Consider the following 11,363-nt stretch of genomic DNA (forward strand, 5'->3'; position numbering starts at 1 on the left):
CTCCCACTCTAACCTCTTTTTTTTTTTCCTTCCCCTCCCCCATGGGTTTCTGTTAAGTTTCTCAGGATCCACATAAGAGTGAAAACATATGGTATCTGTCTTCCTCTGTATGGCTTATTTCACTTAGCATAACACTCTCCAGTTCCATCCAAGTTGCTACAAAGGGCCGTATTTCATTCTTTCTCATTTCCACGTAGTACTCCATTGTGTATATAAACCACAATGAAAGAAGTGTAAATTATCTAAGGGTTTCTTTTGTTAAATTCACAACCCCATCTTGACATCTACTCAAATACGTAATAACTTTTTATCCTAAAACCTAAAGCAGAAACGAATACTAAATATTTCATGCATCCCTTCTGGGATTGTACCATCTGAATGAACCTATCTTTTCTTTGATGTTTTGGAAATTAGTTTTATGTGAGCAGTACCTATATGTGGAACACTGAATACTGACACAATAAAGAATTCTTCTACATTGTCATTTCTGCTACACACGTCACTCCCAATTTTTAGGACAAGCCAGGGTTTGATTCAACCCTGAAAGTCCCAATATAGATGATGTTTTATTGGTGCTAATAGATAGTCCTTAGAAAGATTATATCAGAAAGTTCTCTTTCTCTCCCTCTCTCCCTCTCCCTCTCTTCTGTTTTCCTCATCCAGTTCCTCTCTCTCTCTCTCTCTCTCTCTCTCTCACACACACACACACACACACACACACACACACACACACAACTTCCACACAAAAGCAGCTTCAATCTCAGCCTGACCTGGCCTGGCCTGGCAACCAGATACTCCCAGGCAAGGTTATCTCTACTTAGCATGAGACCAGTCCAGATTCAATGGAGTATATTGACCTTCCTTTGGTCCATCTCACTCATGCCCTTAGGAAAAGCTGTGGTGCTGAGGAAAAGTCACATATCTAGAAGCTACTATTGAACAAAGATCCCTAGTTGGTTGAGTAAACCTGGCTAGTATGCTTTTACAATGCTTACTTTCTCATCTTATAGATAAACTACAAAACAAACTATTACAAAATAATACAACTGTAAAACCATAATCAGTATATAAATTGAAATGATCAAATTAAACAAAAATCTTATACCAAACATGAGTCACTATGTTCATATGAGGCTACTTAAATAACGCTAGCAGATTTTCAGGAACAAACAACACTCTTCTCCAAATAAAAGCTTGTAATTATCTGGGCAAAGTGCCAAGCCATAAAAAAATGATTTTTTTTCTTTTCAACTTAACATCTTTGCCACGAAGAAACATACATTTTTCAGAAATGTTCTTCTTTAACCCTATTTAAGATTATGCCTCATGTAACTCTTAAAAATAATATGAAGTGGATCAGAATACTATTAACTAAAGGGTACTAAATTGGAGATAATGTAAATGATTATTGTATAAATTATTACCAAGGATTTTTTTTCTAGTCAGCCTTCTAAGGCAGAGCTCTGTACAGCAGAAATATGAGCCACCAACACAAGCCACATATGTAACTTAAGTTTCTTGTAGCCACATTTAACAATCTTTTTATTTTTTAGAGAAACAGAGCACACAAGTACACACACAGGAAGTAAGGCGGGGGGGAGAGAGCGAGAGTGAGAGAGCAAGAGGGCGAGAGAGCGAGACAGAGAATGTCAAGCAGTCTCCATGCCTAGCCAGAGCCAACATGGGGCTCGATCCCAGTGCACTGGGTTCACAACCTAAGCGGAAATCAAGAGTCTGATGCTCAACTGACTGAGCCACCCAGGTGCCCCTCTAGTAGGCACATTTAAAAACTAAAAATAAACAGGTGAAATTAATTTTAATGTATTTCACTTAACCCATTATATTAAAAATTATCATTCCCATGTATTTTCAATATAAACTTGTCATTGAGGAACTATTTTATATTTTTCACACTTTGTCTTAAAAATCCAGCGTGTTTTACACATACAGTGCATCTCCATCCAAACAAGCCATATTTCAAATGCTCAACAGTCACATTTGGCTGGTGACTACGATGGTTCTTGGGAAAGTTCAATTTCAATTAGCAATAATCACGCCTCAGATAGACCTCATTGGCTACAATACTGCCACTGCACAAAGCTTGGGGAAAGTTCAATTTCGTCGGTAAACTGTGCTCCTATATTATGTGATAGGAAAAAAATCATGGGGGCGGGGAACAAAACAAAACAGGACTCCTGTCCTCAATGAGAACAAAATGCAGGAATTTTTTCAAGCTAAGGAACTTCCTGAAGGGGTACAAGGATACTAAACAAAATGTGCCTTTCTGCAATTTAGAGACTCTCTTCTTCCCATCTGTCAGAAAAGGGACAAAATATGCCAATTTAATTAAAACAAAGTACTCTACTACCATCAGCCAGAAAACTGTTTTAATAAATATACAAACTTATGATGTCTACAAATAAATAAACCGCCCTCCCTTAGATGTGGCACCCTTGAGCTGTGCACAACCTGCACAATTGTACCAGGAGCCCTGCTGGTTCTCTTGGCCTAATTTTAGTCATGGCACCTTCTCGTCTCCACAGTCCTATCCCAGTCTACACTCCAACCAACATCAAAAGACCAGGACTCTCTAACACTGCTTTAGAAAGTCCACTGCCCTCTTACTCTGATTATAGTATCAGTTGTGAAGAAGGGTACTTGTCCCCCTTTGCATCTTCCCCATCCCACCCCCACCATGCTATCTTCTTCCTTCAGGGAAGGCCAGTGGATGACCTATGCTTCTAACGAACCATCTTGAGCTCCCATAGCCTCTTCTAGATTCTAAAAGCTAGGCAAAACCAGAACATTTCCCCTCAACACAACCTGCTTTCAGAGAAAGTTCAGGTGGCGATCTTTAATTCTGCATCATGCATTTAGTACAATACTTCATTTTCTCAGGAGTTTTCACATTATAAGCAATATTTTAACTATGGATTTGAAAGTCTGCATTCTCAGTTAAATTAGTTTCCAGCATCATCAAGCAAGTAGGTGGAGGGTCATCTTCCTGAGGCTGCTGAAACGTTGCCTTTGGTTGTGGCTCATCAGACAGGCTGTCCCATTGCTCTTTCTTCCTTCACAAACCTCCATACCTTTGTCACATAACACTGGAATCTGCTGAAGTTGATTCTCAGAGTGTGTTTTTTTCCCTGCCCACTCAATTTTTGGCTCTAATTATTGAGTTCACCACATATTAGAAGTGTTTACATTCAGTTTATATTTATTTCCAGAAATAAACCTATGATATGGCCCAAGACTGAATGTTAGCATTATAAATTACACTCATCATCTAGTAAGCTTCATGGTGGCTCCATGGACTGGTTATAGCCTTGCTTTTAAGTGAGTCGTCTTCATTCAAAGCTGAGGGAATAGCATGACATTTTGAGTTTCTAAGTCAATACTTTGTTGTATTTTTTTTTTAATGTAAAGATAAGTAGAAATGACTCATCCATTAGGCACAGAAGCCACAATGCCCAGGGCCCACAAAACTTTTACAGGCCAATGAAAATGTTTTTATTTCTTATAAATTCAAAAGGGAAAAATAAATAGAATCCAAACTGGATTATATTTGTATTTATACCAATACAATTATAAGGTATAATTTTAAGTTTTTATGGAGGAAGGGGCTCATGAAAGCAAAACTAGGTCCCATGAAAGTATTGACAGAGCCCTACTCTGGCTGATCCCACACTACAACTGCCAACAATGTCATAGATACTCTGTTCCTCCTAAGCAAAGAGTAAATTTCCTTCAAAATGTATTTCCAACAATTGTTTAAAAAAAAAAGAAAAAAAAAACCTTCTCTGGCAAAATGATAAACTGGAGTTTTCCAAAGAATCTAAAGAGTTTATAAAATGAAGGGCTAGAATGTAAGAGTCCGGACTTTCTAACCTGTTTTGAAATCTGCAAAGAACATTCCCTTCCAGCTTATACAGTTCAAGGTCAAAGGAGATTGTGAACGTGCTAATTAAAATGTTAGACAATGCTTGAGCAGAGGAAGGCTAATTTTTATTCACACATTTGGAGTGATTCATGAATGAGTGGGATAACATGTCAGAATGCATCCCAGACCTTAATCACTTATCAAAAGTTAAGCATTTACTTACATCAAACCAAGTTCACTAAATGTAACTCCATAATAAAAGTGAAATTAAACTTAAAATCAGTAAGTCAGTTAATGATTAGCGTTATGGTCTCTATAAGCCTAAGATCGCTTTTGATATGGAATATGTGAGTAGCTGACAAAGAAATGTGTGTGGCAAGGGGCCAGCAAGTGTATGAGGCGAGAACACTAGCAAAGAAAGCAAATCCCTTAAATTAAAGGTAAAACAAATTTGAGCAGCAGGTCTTGGATCCCAGCCAGCACTCCTTACCTTGGCCAGGCTTGAGCAGTCCAGATGCAGAGACTGAAAGGTGCTGGTGCAAAAGAAGCTGCCAGAAAGTGAGCTCAGGTAGGACCCAGGAGCTTGAAGGCAGCTGGAGGTCAGGTAGGGGCATCGGTAAACATGAGGTAGGTGGGGAGTGCTGTCAAAGAGTTACAGGTGATGCTTCATGAAAGATGAAAGCCTTGGCTGGCTTGTAGCAGCCACACCTGGGGTAGTGTTTTGGAACAAAAGCATGAGTAGGTGCTGGTTTGAAGGACTGAGCTGTGGAGCAGCTGGGCTACACGAGCAGCACCTCCAGAAGCCAGCCTCCCACACCCAGTCACCACCATTAGTGGCTGCATCTCCTAGAGCCCTGAGGCCAACCAGAGATGCCCCAAATCCGTGCACAGTTGGTGCCCACCAGATGATAACTGGTTTTTCCTAGGCTGAAAAAAAAACATCAGACAGGGGTGCTGGGGTGGCTAAATTGGTTTAGCATCCAACTCTCAATTTCGTTTCAGGTCATGATCTCGTGGTTTTGTGGGTTCAAGCCTTGCATCAGGCGCTGTGCTGACGGTGTAGAGCCTGCTTGGGATTCTCTCTCTCTCCTTCTCTCTCTCTCTCTCTCTCTCTCTCTGCCCCCCCCCACTCACACTAGGTCTCTCTCTAAGTAAATAAATAAACTTAAAAAAAAATTCAGACATAAAAAGTTGAGGCTTATGCAAAATCACATAGTTTCCTAAGGCTATAGATTCTGAACTGTGACACAGATGATATTTCATATGTGTTGTCATTTGAAGAGATAATTAAAGATTATGCAACCAAAACATGTAGGAGAAAAGTACTTGTTAGGCAATTAATAAAATATTATGTTATTTTCCTGGATTTTGTGTTTAGGGTATTTTTAGCTTTTTAACATTTGTAATGTGTCATGTCTTTTCTCATTCTAAAGAAACATTTGCACTGAAATTTGTATTTGTGACTTGTTTTTTTCTTAAAGAGCACCCCTCCCCACTGTATAAGCTAATGGACCCACAAATCTGCATCTGCTCCTGACTGTCAGACCACTAAATGTGAGATCCAATTCCTTCATCATTCCAATGAAGAGAAGATTCTCTCTGGTTACCTAGAAAAAGAATTCAGATGAAAGATGGTATGAATGTTTGAGACAAAAAGTGAAATGCCTTTGTATCATTCAACTTTGAACATAAAGTTCAGTTGTTTAGGCTACGTTGATTACAGTGTTCAGCTCTACTTATTCAAAGTAGATGAGAGGCAGAAATATAGAGGCAGGTATGTTTAAAACATACCCCCAGCCTATCTGACCATACTTTTTCATCATCATCACCAACTCATGGTATATTCATTAGGATAAACTCTGTTAGTCCCTTCTCTCCAGCTTCCTTTGTCACTTAGAGATATATGGGAAGCTGACAAGTGAGAGTAATCCCTAGAAGGTTTTCTTTCTAGCTGTAAATGGTGACGAAGCCTGGTTTGCCATGGTTAGATCAGGTCATTGTAGCTGCTGTCTAGATAGTCAACAGATAGAGACGGGGTCATGGGAGTGATCCCCTTTCTTCTGCTTCTCTTTACGGTCTGAAGTGTTTTGAGCTAAAACTGGTACTATGTTTTGTTCAAGTAATTAAACAAGGAGGCCATTAGACCGAAGTGCCCCTAATGTTTTGGTACCCTATGTAAGCAAATGAAACCCTATGCTGAAGTCTATGCCCTTGAATCTGAGAAAAATAACACTTAAGAACAACCAGTCACAAACAGCCAACTAGGCTTTCCCAAATAGGACAAGTGTAAGCTAAGCCAATCAAATAATTTTCTTGTGTTGCTTCTGCACCTTCTCTATAAAAACTTTTCCCCTTGTCCCTGTCGATGGGGCACTCCCAACCACTTTCAGTTTGGTGTTACTTGATTTCAATCGATGTTCATTCAAACTCTTGAAAAAAATTTTAATGTGCCTCAGTTTACCTTTTAACAGTTTCCAAAGGTGCTCACTGTAGATTAAAGATTAAGTGGAGGGGCGCCTGGGTGGCTCCATCAGTTAAGCGTTTGACTTCGGCTCAGGTCATGAACTCGCAGTCTGTAAGTTCGAGCCCCGCATCAGGCTCTGTGGTGACAGCTCAGAGCCTGAAGCCTGTTTCAGATTCTGTGTCTCCCTCCCTTTCTGACCCTCCCCCACTAGCACTCTGTGTGTCTCTCTCTCAAAAATAAATAAACATTAAAAATACATATATAGTGTATTTCTTACTCATCAGTGTGGGGGGTGTGGAGCAGGGGTATAGCAGGCAAATGTAAGTGTTACATTTTGTGCTTTATGGCTATTGAAACATCCTTATTAATTTTGCTAGGTATTAGCAGGATTTTTCCCCATATAATTTTTTCCTGATATTTAACTTGAAAGTAGTAATGAGACAAGTAGCCATAAAGCTGGCTCATTAGATCCACTTAATCCCATCAACATGATTATGTTCATTGAAAAATAGTTGAGGATTATTATATTAGGATTTTTTTAAAACTTGTGTGAAATATTGCTGCAATGTAAGTGAACTCATCATCTGTTCTTTTGATTTATTCTCTACATCATGCTCTTCTTTGCCATGTACGTTTTCTTATCACTTTTCAGACTTCTTAACACTCTTTTTCTTTAAAAAAAACATCTGATTTCCTTTATATTCATTCCTCCATTTGCTTGTCCTACCCATCATGAATAAATTGTGTATGTATGAAGATGTCAGTGTATATAGATGAACAATGTGAATCAGAATACATTAAACTGACACTGTCAGTCTTCTCTCAACACCAACCTCACAAGCATAAATTTCCTTTTTTTTTTCTTAAGAAGAAAATCTTCCTACAAAAAGATGTCTTCAACTATTTAGGACCAGTTTTCTGGAGTTACATTTCAAATAAGCGTCAAAACTTGCAATTTAGTAAATGAAAAAGAGTTTTATGCCTAGAAATTTCAAGGGGGAAGTACTTTCATGTAATACCTGGGTGGATGGGTTCACCCCAGAGGTACCATGAGGGTTGATAGAGATAATGTAGATAGTTTTCTGCAAAGGAGTATTTATTAAGTTAATCTTATTTAACACTGGTTTTCTTTTTTTAATTTTTATTTAAATTCCAGTTAGTTAACATACAGTGCAATGTTAGTTTCACGTGCACAATTTAGTGATTCAACACTTACATATACAATACCCAGTGCTCATCACGACAAGTGCCCTACTGAATCCCCATTCCTATTTCACCCATCCCCTCACCCACCTCCCCTCTGGTAACCATCAGTTTATTCTCTATAGTTAAGAGTCAGCTTCTTGATTTGCCTCTCTTTTTTCCCCCTATGATTGTTTTGTTTATTAAATTCCATATATGAGTGAAATGCACCCCAATGTTTATAAAAGCATTATCTACAATAGCCAAATTATGGAAAGAGCCCAAATGTCCACCAACTGATCAATGGATAAAGAACATGTATACATGTACAATAGAATATTAGATAAAGAATGAAATCCTGCCATTTGCAACATGGATAGACCTAGAAAGTTTTATGCTAAGTGAAATAAGTCAGAGAAAGCACTGATTCTCATTATAACCATTAGAGGGAGTTGTCCTGGATGAAAATGGCGCTTAGATATAATGAAATGTCACCTAAGAATTGAGAGATTCTTGGGGCACCTGGGTGGCACAATCGGTGAAGTGTCTAACTCCAGCTTAGGTTATGGTCTCATGGTTTGTGGGTTTGAGCCCCATGTCAGGCTCTGTGTTGACAGCTTGGAGGCTGGAGTCTGCTTCAGATTCTGTGTCTCCTTCTCTCTCTGCCCCTCCCCTGTTCGCGCTCTGTCTCTCTCTGCCTTTCAATAATGAATAAATGTTAAAAAATTTTTAAAAATAAATAACTAGGGTTCGCCTGGGTGGCGCAGTCGGTTCAGCGTCCGACTTCAGCCAGGTCACGATCTCGCGGTCCGGGAGTTCGAGCCCCGCGTCGGGCTCTGGGCTGATGGCTCAGAGCCTGGAGCCTGTTTCCGATTCTGTGTCTCCCTCTCTCTCTGGCCCTCCCCAGTTCATGCTCTGTCTCTCTCTGTCCCAAAAAAATAAATAAACGTTGAAAAATAAATAAATAAATAAACATTAAAAAAAGAAAAGAATTGAGAGATTCTTTGTATGAAAGATTGTAAAAAAAACTTCCTATGTAAATATTAACAATATTTAAAATATGAACATAATTTAAATAAATAATGCTTAAAATTTCTAACAGCTAATATTTATCAATGTTCAGTGAATTAATATTTTGTTTCTGTATATTTAACCAACAAGCAGTGTCTACTAAGGTATAAGAATAAGAAATAAGAATGAGAAAGATAAGATTATGGTATTTTCTAAGCCTTATGAAGCACAAAATATTGTTAACAGTAGCTTTTCATGTTTACCTTTTTTCATGTTCATATACCTAGAGGGAAGGAAGGCAGCTACCTGCCACAGCTAACAAGACAAGGTAAAGGACAAGAAGGTTATTTTCATTGATAGGAATTTATTATTCAATGGGTGAATTTCTCAAATTGGAAAGTAGGCGAATTAGTAAAGCAAGAAACTTCTTATAAATATGACCAAAGGATTCATAAAATTTCAATTGTATAGAATTTTTACAAATACACCCATTTGCCTTTACTTTAAATTGCAACATTTACGGGAGATGCTCAATAAAGGTTTTAATCGACCTCGGGAGAAAAACAGTAACTGCCAAGGTCACAGGGTTCTTACCTTGTCTGGTTTGTAACAACATGAACAAAGGTTTTAGATTAAAGTTTACAGTTTACTTTCAGGGTTCTTTCCACACATCGTATTCTTTTACAGATAACTCCTTTTCCCACTCTGAAGTTCCTATCTTCTTCAGAGAATTCAAGAGCCAGGAGATGAATAAAGGAAAAGGTACAGGGAGATGGAAAGGTGGAGCTGAAGAGATTTGGGTTAAAACTTTAATAGCCTAGGAGTTGTCAATCACAGGCGAGCCTTCTGACTTAGCAAATTTTTTTTTGTTAAGTGTTAAAAAAAATAATATTTAGCCTTATCAATTATACTCCCAATCTTAGACGTAAGGCCATTAGTCTTAGAAACATACTTATTAGCATGACTGTTGACTAAAACTTAGGGAGTCATATACCTATAGATTATATTTGGAGAAGAGATATTTAAATACATAAATGATTTGGGAGGTAACAGATATTGCTATACATAATTCATTGAAAAATGTTTACCTATGTCTTAAACTTAAATTATCATTTCCAAAAATGCATATATGTGCCCAAACCTATTATTCTGAATATGTAATCCATATTTTCCTTATTGACCTTGTGGAAATGCTTAAAAAGCAATTGTCATAAAAGTTCATTTTTACCTATTAAACACTATTTTTGTGTATCCCCCAAAATCTTTATTAAGCATTGGTTTTTCATGATCTAAATAACAGAATGAAAACTGAAATAAATTAGTCATATTGGCTTTTTCAAATAGCCACATTTGTTGTTTTTAAAACAACACGAGGTGCCTGACTGTGAATATGTTTCTCTGTATGAGATTATTCAGTGACTTCAGCCAGTCATATATAACTGTTTTGCCTGAAAATGGCTCTTTTGCAAGATTTTTGCATATATTTTGACATCGAATTTCAGCATAACAGAATCACAATCAAATTTAACATTTATATTAGCTGATTTTTAATGTTTGAAATAACTGGATGAAAAATAAAAGAGAACAGAAGCAAAGTAGGAAAATTAAGCATAAGGTAAGAATTACTAAAGAAGAAAGAACAGAGATTTGGATAATTGTCTTCAAACCATATGATTAGATATTGGACTGCATTTTTAAAATTTTTACTGTTAATATAACTGGCAGAACCATACATAAAAGCCTCCCATCTTCTGACTTTTCCACTTATCACTCTTTTGCTTTTCTTTCTATTTTTACCATGATTAAATCTATCCCTAATAATATAGATTAGTTTTGCCTGTGTTTTTAAATTCCGTGTAAATGTAGTCATACTGTATGAAGTGTTGCTTTTGCCTAACCTTAAGTCATTAGATTCATCCACGTTACTCTATGTACTTGTGATCTAGTATTGTGAAGCATTTCGTTGTATAACTATATCACAATTGATTTATCCATCCCATTGTTAATGGGCATTTTGACTATTTTCAGCTTAAGACATTTAAAATAAACATTTCTGTGAACACTCAGGAGCACTCATCCTGGTACATATAAGCATATATCTCCAGGTATATCCCATCTTGGGGGAAGTCTGTGGGTCATGGGATAATATGTATTCTATTCAACTGTAATAAATAATGCCTCCCCGTGTTCCACAGTGGTATATCAATTTACACTCCCACCAGCAGGGGTTTTTTCTGGGCTCCAAATCCTCACCAACACTTGAAACTCTCAGACTTGAGACATCATCCCCTACTAGCTACAGTACTTTCCCTTCCTACATTGTCCCTTACTGAGCTAACTCTTATTCATCCTTTCAGATAGTCCAAGAATCATCTCAGTAAGTCTTATTGCATTCCATTCATAAATAATCAGAGTTGGTGTTCCCCATGCACTTTATTGCAGAGACGATGTATTTAACAACTTAAGTATTGCAGGGGTTCTAGCCAATACGAGTAGATACACAGACCAATAAGAACAGATACCAGCTGTAAACAACCAGTACCAGGGAATACTGAGTAAATATCAGCAATGTTCAAAGAATGCACCACAATAAGGCATGATAACATATGCATACTATCACAGTACACTGTTCTGTAATTTCCTATTTACATATCCCCTCTGGTAATCTGTGAGGCCATTATGGACAGGGAGTAGTAATATTCACCTGAAATCTTATGGTGCATCAATTCTTGTTGCAAAGAAGGCCCCAATAAATTTTTTTAAATTAAGTTAAAGAAAAGCTGTGTTCACAGAACTGCCTCAACAATTCATTAAATAAATCACATC

At 37.5% G+C, this 11,363-nt stretch overlaps 1 non-coding gene across 1 annotated transcript; it reads right to left on the reverse strand.

The window, feature by feature from the left end:
• Positions 1–1,962: 1,962 nt before the first annotated feature.
• Positions 1,963–2,102, reverse strand: LOC124529555 (U4 spliceosomal RNA). Its single transcript, XR_006966423.1, has one exon. It is a non-coding gene; the product is annotated as a U4 spliceosomal RNA (small nuclear RNA).
• Positions 2,103–11,363: the final 9,261 nt, after the last annotated feature.

Source organism: Lynx rufus, unplaced genomic scaffold (assembly GCF_022079265.1).
Source record: "Lynx rufus isolate CCGP_SWC_20201006 ecotype Redwood Valley unplaced genomic scaffold, mLynRuf1.p SCAF_6, whole genome shotgun sequence".
Classification (NCBI taxonomy): domain Eukaryota; kingdom Metazoa; phylum Chordata; class Mammalia; order Carnivora; family Felidae; genus Lynx; species Lynx rufus.